The following is an 11577-nucleotide window of genomic DNA, read 5'->3' as shown; positions in this document are numbered from 1 at the left end:
TCTCAGCGAAAACTGGTGTATCCGCCCTATTCATCCAGGGATCACAACCGGCGATAGCAGTAAGATTTGCTAGGTCCTATTGACTATAGCTCCCCATGTAAACACTAGGAAGGCTATTTAACAATTACTGCCACAATCATTCTCCTGTTATTGGGATGTGATAGCGGAAGAAAGTCATTGAAAAATGCTTTATTATTTGAAAAAGAGCATTTTTTAATTTGGTAATAATTTTTAAATATATATTTTCTTGTATAATTTTTTTTATTGAGGTGACAACACGTATATGTAACCAGTACATCATAGAAATGTAGAAAAATTAATCAACCTCATAGTTTTATATCATATAGTAGACTATAAAACAAAATGAAATGACACATAGGAAAAGAGAGACAGAGCAGAGAAAATGATAAAAGAGGGGGGTATCCTAGAAATTCCATACTAGTAAAAAAGGATAAGGTAGTTAAGAGGGGATCGCCCCCCAGCAGGATGGGTTCATCCAAAATGCGCGAAGGAAGTGGGTCCATCATGACACAATCCTGTGTCATGATGGATCTATAAGAAGAGGACTCCTTAAATTCAAGCCAACTTAGCCATACTGCTGTGAAATCAGTGAGTTGCTTTTGGCTCGACATGGAAAGGTCCTCCATAGTCATATAGATGTATATCCTTCAAAGCCATTCTTTCAAACTGAGGGCAACAGTAGACCTCAAATGCAACGGAATCACTGCTGACGCAGCATTGTTGACAAGTGTCTGAGCAATGATTTCTTGTATTGGGTGACCAAGATATCAGAGATATTCAGAAACTAGAAATCAGGTCCACTGAGCTTCCTAAAATTTCTGCTGAACATTTTGGAACCTGACTCCAGAAAGGTGCCAGGACTAGGTAATCCCACCAAATGTGGAGAAGAGTCCACAGCCCCAAGCCACCCCTCCAGCAAGACCCCTAGACACCAGGGAACATTTTGCTAAGCTGAGACGGCACCTGTATCATCTCTAAAGGACTTTGACCCGTGTCTTCACCCCAGAAAGGCTAGTAGAGCTAGCCAGTATGAACTGAAAGATTTTAGTCCACAATTGGTCGTCACTAGTCCTTCATAGAACCCGGGTCCCAGGAGCCAGTGTAGACCGGTAGGAAGTCAAATAAGTTGATGATAAGTATGCTATTGATATTAGAAACTGTGTGTTTTGGTGGTTGGGAGGCGCAGCAAAACCCCTCAAAGCTAGTCAGGTTTCTGCTTGTCCCTGCCAGGACATCTTTAGTATGCAGGCAGTGTCTGGTTTGGAGGTACATCCGGAAGTCAAAAGGATGTAGGCCCAATTCTTCCTGCAGAACAGGGAAGGCACAGATATAGCCATCTGACATCAGCTAACCACTCTAGAGCACTGCTCGTCACATCATGACTTGAAGGCGCTGATAGCCCCGGAGGGAAGTCTGAATTAAAAGACAATGGGGATAAGCAGGGATTTTAAGGATTAAATGAAGTCAGAATCCGAAGTTTAGCCCATCACTGAAGAGCAGGTCCAATGTTAGGATACAAAGAGTGGGAAAGGCAGCCACGGGAGGACGTTGGGCTTCCAATGTGATCTATTGTTTAGAATCAAGGACCCATGTTCATTCCAGCCTAATAATATTTGATAGTTGCAGGCCCTCTTGAGCTTTCCGCTTGTAGAAAATGCCATGCCGGAATCTAGGGTGTTTCCCAGCCCAAACATATTTACAAACTATTCTCTGAATATCGGTGAAGTTTCTGGGGGGAATGTGAAAAGGATGTGTTTGGAGCAAATATAAAAGTTTAGGTAACGTGCTCATTTTTATTATATTTATCCTCCCCAGCCAGGAGAAACCTGTGAATCTCCATTGCTGAATCTCTGTTCGGAATCTAGGAATCAAAGGGGCAAAATCAGCTCTATATAAGTAAGCTAGCTCTTTCATAAGCAATACCCCTAAAAACTTGATATGGGTGGGGTGCCAGGTGAAGGGAAAGGAATGTTGGAGCCACTGTACCATCACCGGAGCGATCAAGAGGTTCAAGGTCATAGACTTAGCATAATTGACATTAAAGTTGGATAATTCACCAAACCTCTTAACGTCTATCATTAGGTTGGGCAGAGATACCACATGGTTGGTGATGGTAGCTAATAGAAAATAGGGCCAACATGTGCTCCGGGTCCCCCATCCTCACCCTCAACATAACTTGATTGTATCTAATTGACCTGGCCAAAGCCTCCATGCAGAGGACAAATATCATGAAGAAAAGACTTTTATTGACTTTTACTCGGTCCGTGGGGTCTTTATTAGAGATGTTCACTGTTCCCTCTGTTTTGGTTTTGGTTTTGGCTTTAGATCTGGATTAAGTTTGTCGTTTGGTTTTGGATCTTTATTTTTTAGAAAAATTGCTAAAATATGCTAAAATCACATAATTGTGCTCTTTTTTGCTCCTACATAATGTCACTCACCAGACTGTGAGTGCTTCTTCCCGTGTGTTTAGGAACCGTGGCCGTCCACCATCCTGAGGGTCTGCGCATGTGCAGCCCTTTCAAACCTTCTGTTCATGTTCCTTTTAGTTAATTGGCTGATCAGGCAACACTCCCTATTTAAGCACCTGAGTTCCATACCTCGTGGCTGATCTTGGAGTCTCATTCCCATGAGCCTCTGAAGATGTTCCTGTGTTTCCTCGTGTATTCAGCTCTGCTGATTCCTGTGGTTTCCAGACCACTTCAACTCTCCTGTGGTTTCCAGACCACTTCAACTCTCCTGTGCTTCATTGAGACTGTATTAGCTGATTCCTATCCGCTGCCTCCGTGCACTACAGTTATCAACTCACTTCAACTCTCCTGTGTATCATCGTGACTGTATTAGCTGATTCCTATCCGCTGCCTCCGTGCACTACAGTTATCAACTCACTTCAACTCTCCTGTGTTTCATCGTGACTGTATTAGCTGATTCCTATCCGCTGCCTCCGTGCACTACAGTTATCAACTCACTTCAACTCTCCTGTGTTTCATCGTGACTGTATTAGCTGATTCCTATCCGCTGCCTCCGTGCACTACAGTTATCAACTCACTTCAACTCTCCTGTGTTTCATCGTGACTGTATTAGCTGATTCCTATCCGCTGCCTCCGTGCACTACAGTTATCAACTCACTTCAACTCTCCTGTGTTTCATCGTGACTGTATTAGCTGATTCCTATCCGCTGCCTCCGTGCACTACAGTTATCAACTCACTTCAACTCTCCTGTGTTTCATCGTGACTGTATTAGCTGATTCCTATCCGCTGCCTCCGTGCACTACAGTTATCAACTCACTTCAACTCTCCTGTGTTTCATCGTGACTGTATTAGCTGATTCCTATCTGCTGCCTCCGTGCACTACAGTTATCAACTCACTTCAACTCTCCTGTGTTTCATCGTGACTGTATTAGCTGATTCCTATCCGCTGCCTCCGTGCACTACAGTTATCAACTCACTTCAACTCTCCTGTGTTTCATCGAGACTGCACCAGCTGATTCCTATCCGCTGCCTCTGTGCTCAACAGTTCCAGCTCAACTCAACTTTCCCGTGTTTCGTCGAGACTGCACCTGCTGATTCCTATCCGCTACCTCCGTGTACCTGCAGTGTCCTGCTTGCCGCTACCCTTCAGTTCTATTCGTGTCTGCAGCCAGCTGATCCGCTCTCCGTGCTTCTACAGTGTTCCTGCCTGTGTCAACTCGCCTGTCTGCATCGGATCAACGCCTCGCTGCTTTCATTTCGTCTAGACCATCTCTACACTTCAGTGTTCTCCAGGTGTCCAGTTCTATATACTACTGCTTCCTGAGTATTTGTTTCGATCCCTGCTGGTCTACCTACCTGTGCGCTGCACCTACTTGATTACCGCTTCTACCCTCCTGGGACTTCGCATCCTGCCGGCCTCCAGCCGTTCAGGTATCTCTGCACTCCTGTCTGACAGCCTGCTCCTGAACCACGGTATGAATACTTCTCATTGACTGTGCTGGTGTATTGCATATCTTGCTGGACTGAGTTGTTCTCCTCTGGGGTTTACTATCCGCTGAGACTATTGCCATCATTTGACTGTGTTACCTTTTGCCCGGATAGCTCCTGTGACTTTGTATTATGGTGCAGTGCTGTTCAGTCATTACTATATTGTGCATATCATCGTGGGATCAGGTTCAGTGTGCCCGTGTATACTCTGTATTGCATTTCTCTCCCCGTGCTCCTCCTCACATATATAGTCAGTGGTACAACTTGCTAGAGGCAGACCACTGATCCCTGTTTCCCGAGTCACCTGTTTCCAGTATCCTTTCACATAGCAGTGGTACAACTTGCTAACGCAGACCACTGACTTCCCGGATACCTCCACCTGGATTCCATTCCTTCACATACACAGCGGTACAACTTGCTAAACGCAGACCGCTGACTCTCATCACCTCCTCGTTGCTGCTGGACATTCCTCCTCACTATAGCAGTGGTACAACTTGCTACCGCAGACCACTGACTACCCTCACGTTTCCTTTGTCCATTCAGTTCCTCGTGTACTACTACCTGTATATTACCAGTGCTGCTAGTCATAGACTTTCCACGAGCATTCTCTACCATCTGCTGTCTCCTGTTCCGTGATCACCCCGCTACCAGAGTACCATATTACCATCTATACTGCTCTGGTAAGTCCATCACCTGGTGATCCCTGGGTAAAGACTCCTAGTGCCCGTGACACATAATTAATAACCTCAATAACACTAATTTCCAGTCATTTCCAGTCAGTTTTGACCACCTCACAAGTCACAATATTATTTTCATACACTTTTGGACAAAGACTGCAGTTAGTTGGCTGGATGCTAAAGGACAGAGCAATGACACAAACACACAGCAGTTCGTAGCAAATCTAGGAAACATTGCCACACAGCAGTGGCAGAAAAGAAAAGTGGTGCAAGTTAGAATTGTCCTTGGGACCTCCCTCCCACCCATATGTTAAAAAGCTTTAACAAACTCACACAGAAACAGGAGGGGTAGCAGGTACAGTTTAACAAAACAAGCACTTCAGCGACAAGGAGTGCCGCTTTTGTGTCTGAAGTGCTTGGTTTGTTTGGGCCCTCCACAAAACAAGCTAATAATGGGCTTAAGGCAGTTAAGCTAACAGTGCTGTCAATGAACTCTACAGGGTGAGGGTGAGGATGATGACAATATAGATGACAGTGTAGAACGCAGGTGGTGGGATCTAGCTGAGAGAAGGGAGCTAGCTGATGCTGGTATGCTTGTTAATATTTTGGGTAGAATGGCATGTTGGCAATTTTATGTTTTTGTACAGTAAACTTTCGCCTTTATTAGAGAGGTATTTTTTCCTTTAAAAAGGTAAAAGCTTTTTTTTTACATTTTTGTTTCCTTGACTTAAAACCACTTAGCACTTGAACATAGGCTTTAGCAGATGACGTAGATGGATTAGTATTATCATGACTAGTGCCAGCAGCTGCTTGGTGCTCCTGCTCTTCTGTGGACTGATGTGAATCCATATCGATGGCACAGAGCAATGTGACTGGAGACTGGAGTGTTGTAAGAACAATGTGACTGGCGACCGGAGAGTGATAAAAACACTGCTACTCCTGTTTCTGTGTGAGCAACAGAACTGAGACTGGATAATGACAAGAACAATGTGACTGTAGACTGGAGAGTGACAATAACACTGCTACGCCTGTTTCTGTGTAAGCAATGGCACCTAGACTGGAGATTGACAAGAACAATGTGACTGGGGACTGGAGAGTGACAAGAACACTGCCAACCCTCCTGTTTTTGTATAAGCAATGGCACAGAGCTATGTCACTCTAGACTTATAAGAACAATGCCACCCCTCCTGTTTCGGTATGAGCAATGGCAGATAGCAATGTGACTGGAGAGTGACAAGGACACTGCCACCCCTCTTGTTTCTGTATGAGCAATGGCATAAAGCAATGTCACTGGAGACTTATAAGAACACTGCCACCCCTCCTGTTTCTGTATGAGCAATGGCACAGAGCAATGTGACTGGAGAGTGACAAGGACACTGCCACCCCTCCGTTTCTGTATGAGCAATGGCACAGAGCAATGTCACTGGAGACTTATAAGAACACTGCACCCCTGATCTTTCTGTATGAGCAGTGGCACAGAGCAATGTGACTGGAGAGTGGCAAGGACACTGCCCCCCCTCCTGTTTCTGTGTAAGCAATGGCACAGAGCAATGGCACTGGAGACATAAGAACACTACCACCCCTCCTCTTTCTGTATGAGCAATGGCACAGAGCAATATCACTGGAGAGGAGACTAGTAAGAAGACCACTGTCTTCCCTCCTGTTTCAGTGTGAGCTATGGCACAGTACAATGTCACTAGAGGCTTGCAAGAACACTGCCACACCTCCTGTTTCTGTTTTAGCTATGACGCTGGCCAACTACACTGGAGACTGCCAAGAATGCTGCAACCCCTTCTGCTTCTGTCTGTACAATGGAGCTGGATTTCCATGGAGGGTGGTACTTAGAGAATCCAAAACTTGTGAGATACCATGATGCAACAATAACGTTTTTGCCTTCTCTAGTGTTTATATAGGGCAAGATTTCTGTGGAAGTAAACAGGGCCCATATTCTCCAGGACTCCAGTAAGGAACTGCCAGTCAACTCTGTTGAAGGCTTTTTCAGCGTCAGTAGACAGCAGTAAAGTAGGGACCCCCAAGTCCTTGACCGAATACATCAAGTCTATGATCTTCATGGTGTTGTCTGAGGCCTCGTGCTCCGATACAAAGAGGCAAGAGGCCTCACTCCTGACAATAAAAGTTTAAGGTGGTTGGCCATAAATATATTTTTACAATTTTAATAAGTTGAATCTATTTTTTAGTATCTATTTATTTTATATTATATTTTGCAAAGTAGAACTAAAAGCCCAGGTCTTCACATGCGTAAACTGGCTAGCTGGGTCAAGCCTGTGCATATTCCCTGATAGTTGCCTGGTAATGCAGTAAATTAGCCCTTACTGCTTCAGGCTAATATTGCCGAGACTGCTGACTATCGCTAAGATGCCACAATGATATTTTAATGGTAGATTGCAGTGATTGGGGATTTTTTATTACTGCGACAATGCATAATAATAAATACACCCAAAGCATTGTACAAAGAAATTAAATAGTTGCTGCATGATTGCAATTTGAATTTGGGTCAGGGACATTTTAATTTTTCAGTACAGACAATCAACAAGCAAAGATCTGAATGGAGTCTACAATTAAAACATATCAAAGGGAGGAATGGGTGCTAGAGAAACATCAAATATATCTGCAATAGATCAAAAATATTATAAAATGAAAAGTTGAAAATTGGTAGCACATGCAATTACAGTTTATGATAGATAGCTTTCAGCAATGTAGGATGCTCCCTCACCATGTAGATGTCATAAGCTTCTCATGGATATTATATATATATATATATATATATATATATATATATATATATATATATATATTTAACTGCAGTATAATCAGTGGTTGAAGTGGAAATTTAGAGGTGGCGGTATGGAAAATCCAGGTGAATGAATAGTTTTTCAATGAAGGCAGTAGGAGAAGTGTTGGTAAGGCATACCACCATATACAACCCTGCTTCGACCAATGACTATAACTATATATAACTATTATATATAACTATATATAGTAATTGTAATTAAAATGCAAAGCTCATGTACTTACAGGTTTGCTGGATTATGTCGCTTTTGGAATTTATGGCAGCCCTGAGTCAACCAGAGAACAGATTAACCTGAGACAAAAATGGGGGAAGGAATTAATTTATTAATATCTGAGAAAATTTTAGTGATATTGGCGTATCCATTCGAGGCAATAGGATTGTTACTGGAACCTATTGAAAGGAAGTTAACAGTAATAATTTTCTCAACTACAGCAGTTGTCATCTAAAAATATGAAAATACAATGTTCTCAAAGGCCAATTGCTGAGGCTTCAGCGCAATTGCACAACAGATCATATTTTAAAAAACAAGCGAATGAACTGATATTGCCATTTAATTATCAGGGCTACCTAATTAATTTGTTGGATAATGTATTGTGGAAAGTCATTAACACCAATCGAGAACAACTTTTGTCTAGTATCACAAAAATAGTAGGGCCAAAGAAATTGACTGTTTATGAGGATACGGAACCATTGATTTTTGTCAGTCAATATAATTCTTACTTGGGACAAATCAAGAGAGCTGTGAAGAGGAATTTCTCTTTGTTAGAATCTGACAAAGTCCTCAAGTCTTTTATAGAGACAAGCCCAAGAATTGTGTTTAAAATGGTAAGAACCCTTAGAAACAAATTGGTACCAAGTTTATTTAAAAGACTAGATTGTTTTGTTGAAAAGTAGACAACCAGTGTGGAGAGATGTAATTGGTTACCAAAACCAAAAGGCTTTTTTAAGTGTATTAGAAGAGGAAGTATCACTTTATCTTCCATCCAACAGAAACTATTTTTTTTCTCATGTATTACCAAATTAAAGAACATAATTAAGAATTTTATAAATTGTCAATCGACCTTTGTCATTTATCTCATTGAATGTAGTTGTGGTGTACAGTATGTTGGTATGCTAACAAGAACCCTAAACATAACGTTCATTGAACATAGAAGAATTGTTCCTAAAAATAATCCAGCACATAGCCTATAAAGGCACATTTCACAGAAACATGGGGGTGTCATTAATGAGAACAGGGTAATGGGAATCAAACAGATTAAAACCACCAGTAGAGGGGAAGATACCGGTAGATAAAACATGTTTTGTAAAATAGAGGCCTTTTGAATATTTGCATTAAGATTTCTTTTTCACAAGTTTTTAACGAGTCAATTGAATTAAATGCAAGTTAATGTTATTTGAGACTGGGTCAACTTTATTTTTCTGCCCTTTTTTGATTATGGTTATTTGTATATGTTTCACTTATAGGATTTGTTAAGATATAGGTGTTAGTATTAACTAAGTAATTACCCAGAGGCTGTTTTTATCTACAATTTATGTTTAACTTTTATATTATTAGAGGGAACTGTTATATGGAATATTCTTGTTAGAGATCTCTAGAATATTTCACTGTAGCTGTGGTAGAGTCAGTTATGGGAGTCCCGCCGCTATAAGAAAAATTATACCTTTCTGACAATCATCTGGAAGGTAAAAAATCATCTCCTATATGTGTGACTGCCAAATCCCTCAAACCTGTCCACCTGAGGAAGTGCTAAGTATTGACTTGTTATGTGCGTATTGTCGCTAACCAATAACGATTGTCGAACCTCGATTTGTGTTTCCAATGCACAAAGATTTATTCGCAAATAGTAGAATAATATGCTCAAGCGAAGTGATAATAAATACAGCCGATACTTATCGCAGGCGCTCTGGATCCAGTGTGCAGTCATTCAATCCTGAAGTCTGGGGACAAGATGTCTGAACACTAGATGTGAAGCTGCTGCTTATATATACACAGAAATACAGTAATACAATGAAGGTGGTATAGCTTGCATCTATTGGTCCAGGTCTCAGGAAGGTCCAAGGGGTTGTCAATCATTGGCTAGTTCATCCTAAGGAATCCAAAGGAGGGGGTCACCTCTCCAGAGGGTATGCTCGGCTCTTCCCGCCAAGATTCCCATTTTTTCCCATTTAAATATTGTATTTTTCCCATTTAAATATTGGGGATCTTTATCAGGTTGAATATAAACAATTAGTAAATGGTGGCGTGAAGCAATTAAACCTTTAGTATTTGACTTGAGTATGCAGAAGGATTCTACTTGAGATGTTTGTGGTCTTTCATAATTTCTATTGAACTGTACAGTTATCTGATCTGAAGGAACTTAAAGAAACAATCTGGAGAAAGACAAAAACTTTCCTGAATTGCCAAAAAATTGAAAGGGAGAAAGTTCAGACATAAATTTATTGTTGTTTGACCATGATTTAAAATAATTATGGTGTTGTCCTGGTGGACAGGCCAGAATATTCCATAGTGGTGCCTTTTTGGAAGGGTGAAGTACTATTTTGAATGCTGAGTACTATAATCCCAAATAGCAAGAGTAAGTCAAGTTGATGGGTGAAGTTGTGTGGGTGATAGTCTCTCTTTGGGAAGGATCCACAGCAGTGTGTAGTATATTGCTAAAAGACCTGCCTCAATATCCACCCAAAGTCTAGCATTAGAATTGTAGTAGTAGCACGTCTGGCTGTATCAGATGGGCTGCAAAATAGTATTTTTGAATATTGGATAGACCCAAAAATCTTCTCTTGTGTCTCGTGAGAACACAAGCATATATTCTGGGCCTCCTACCTAACCAAATAAATCTAGCAATATGACTTTGCAGAGATTTCAATGCAAGGGACGGCATTTTGACTGGCAGTGTTTGGAAAAGATATGGAAGCTTTGGACGGTTGTTCATTCATACTAGTCAATTACTTTTTTTTGTGTGTCTATCAGGGTGGGGAGTTTTCTTCATATAGCTGATTGTAATGAAGACACCCAACTACTTAATGTTTAAAGCTGTCACCTAAAATGGTATTTTTGCGATAGAGACTGCTGCATTCGAGTTTAAGATGTAATGTTAAACTTCTGTGTAAATTTGGGTGTTACTCTTTGCAAAGCAAGGCTAGCGGTGTAGGAGGGTTTGTCATTAGAAGTAGTACATCATCTGCTTATAGGGAGTTTATACTCTCCAGGACAGTTCTAACACCTGATATGTTTGCGTTATTTCTAATATTTGCTGTTAAGAGCATTATCATGTGAAGAACAAAGGAGACAGTGGACAGCCCTGCCTGCCATGATCTGGATAAACCAAAGCTGGGATGGGCGCAAACCAGCCTATAGTAAATGCAGCGGTGTGGACCATTAAACCACCGGCGATGTGTGGCGGTTTTAAACCTCCACCAAACTCGATTCTTGGTAAATCAAGCCCATGGAGTACACAGTGTTTAGTGCCCATTAGGGGAAAAATCCTTCCCTGTAGTGAGGTGGTGGATAATATTCCGCATGAGGTTTGGAAAATAATGGAAATGGAGAGGGGCCAGATGGATGCTGCGAGTTGGGGTAGACTCTGCCGGAGGTTGAGACCTCCCTAGGTGGTAGCTAACACCTTGCAGTCTCTCGATTCTTTGCTATCTATCCTTTATCTTTATCTATCTTTTACTATTAGATTTTGTAGAAATAATTTTTTTTAGTTACATACATTTAACGTTTATTTTCATTTCCTGACTGTAAAGGGTGTGTGGGTGGTATTATAGATTGGTGACGGGGTTGTTTTAATGCAGAATATTTTGTTAGAGGATGTCATATTTCTTTGATGTATATAATTATTCTCATTTGTGCAGTGATACAGTAGTTTTTGTGGAGGGATTGTAGGAGAATTGGGTGTTATGAGAATGTGAAGTTTCGGTCGTATTGGTCAATTTTACCCCTTGATGTGGTATATAGTCTATTTTATTTTGAACAAAGTGATTTGGGATTTATTTTTGTTGAAATTTTTAATTAAAAAAAATCAACCCTTTCAAAACTACAGCTACTTATTCAAAATGCTATCTGTGTCCACTTTGCCACCTGATTTCATGCCAAAAACAGTGTTGGAC

This window comes from Mixophyes fleayi, chromosome 3, assembly GCF_038048845.1.
Source record: "Mixophyes fleayi isolate aMixFle1 chromosome 3, aMixFle1.hap1, whole genome shotgun sequence".
Lineage (NCBI taxonomy): Eukaryota > Metazoa > Chordata > Amphibia > Anura > Limnodynastidae > Mixophyes > Mixophyes fleayi.
This window is presented reverse-complemented; position numbering follows the sequence as displayed.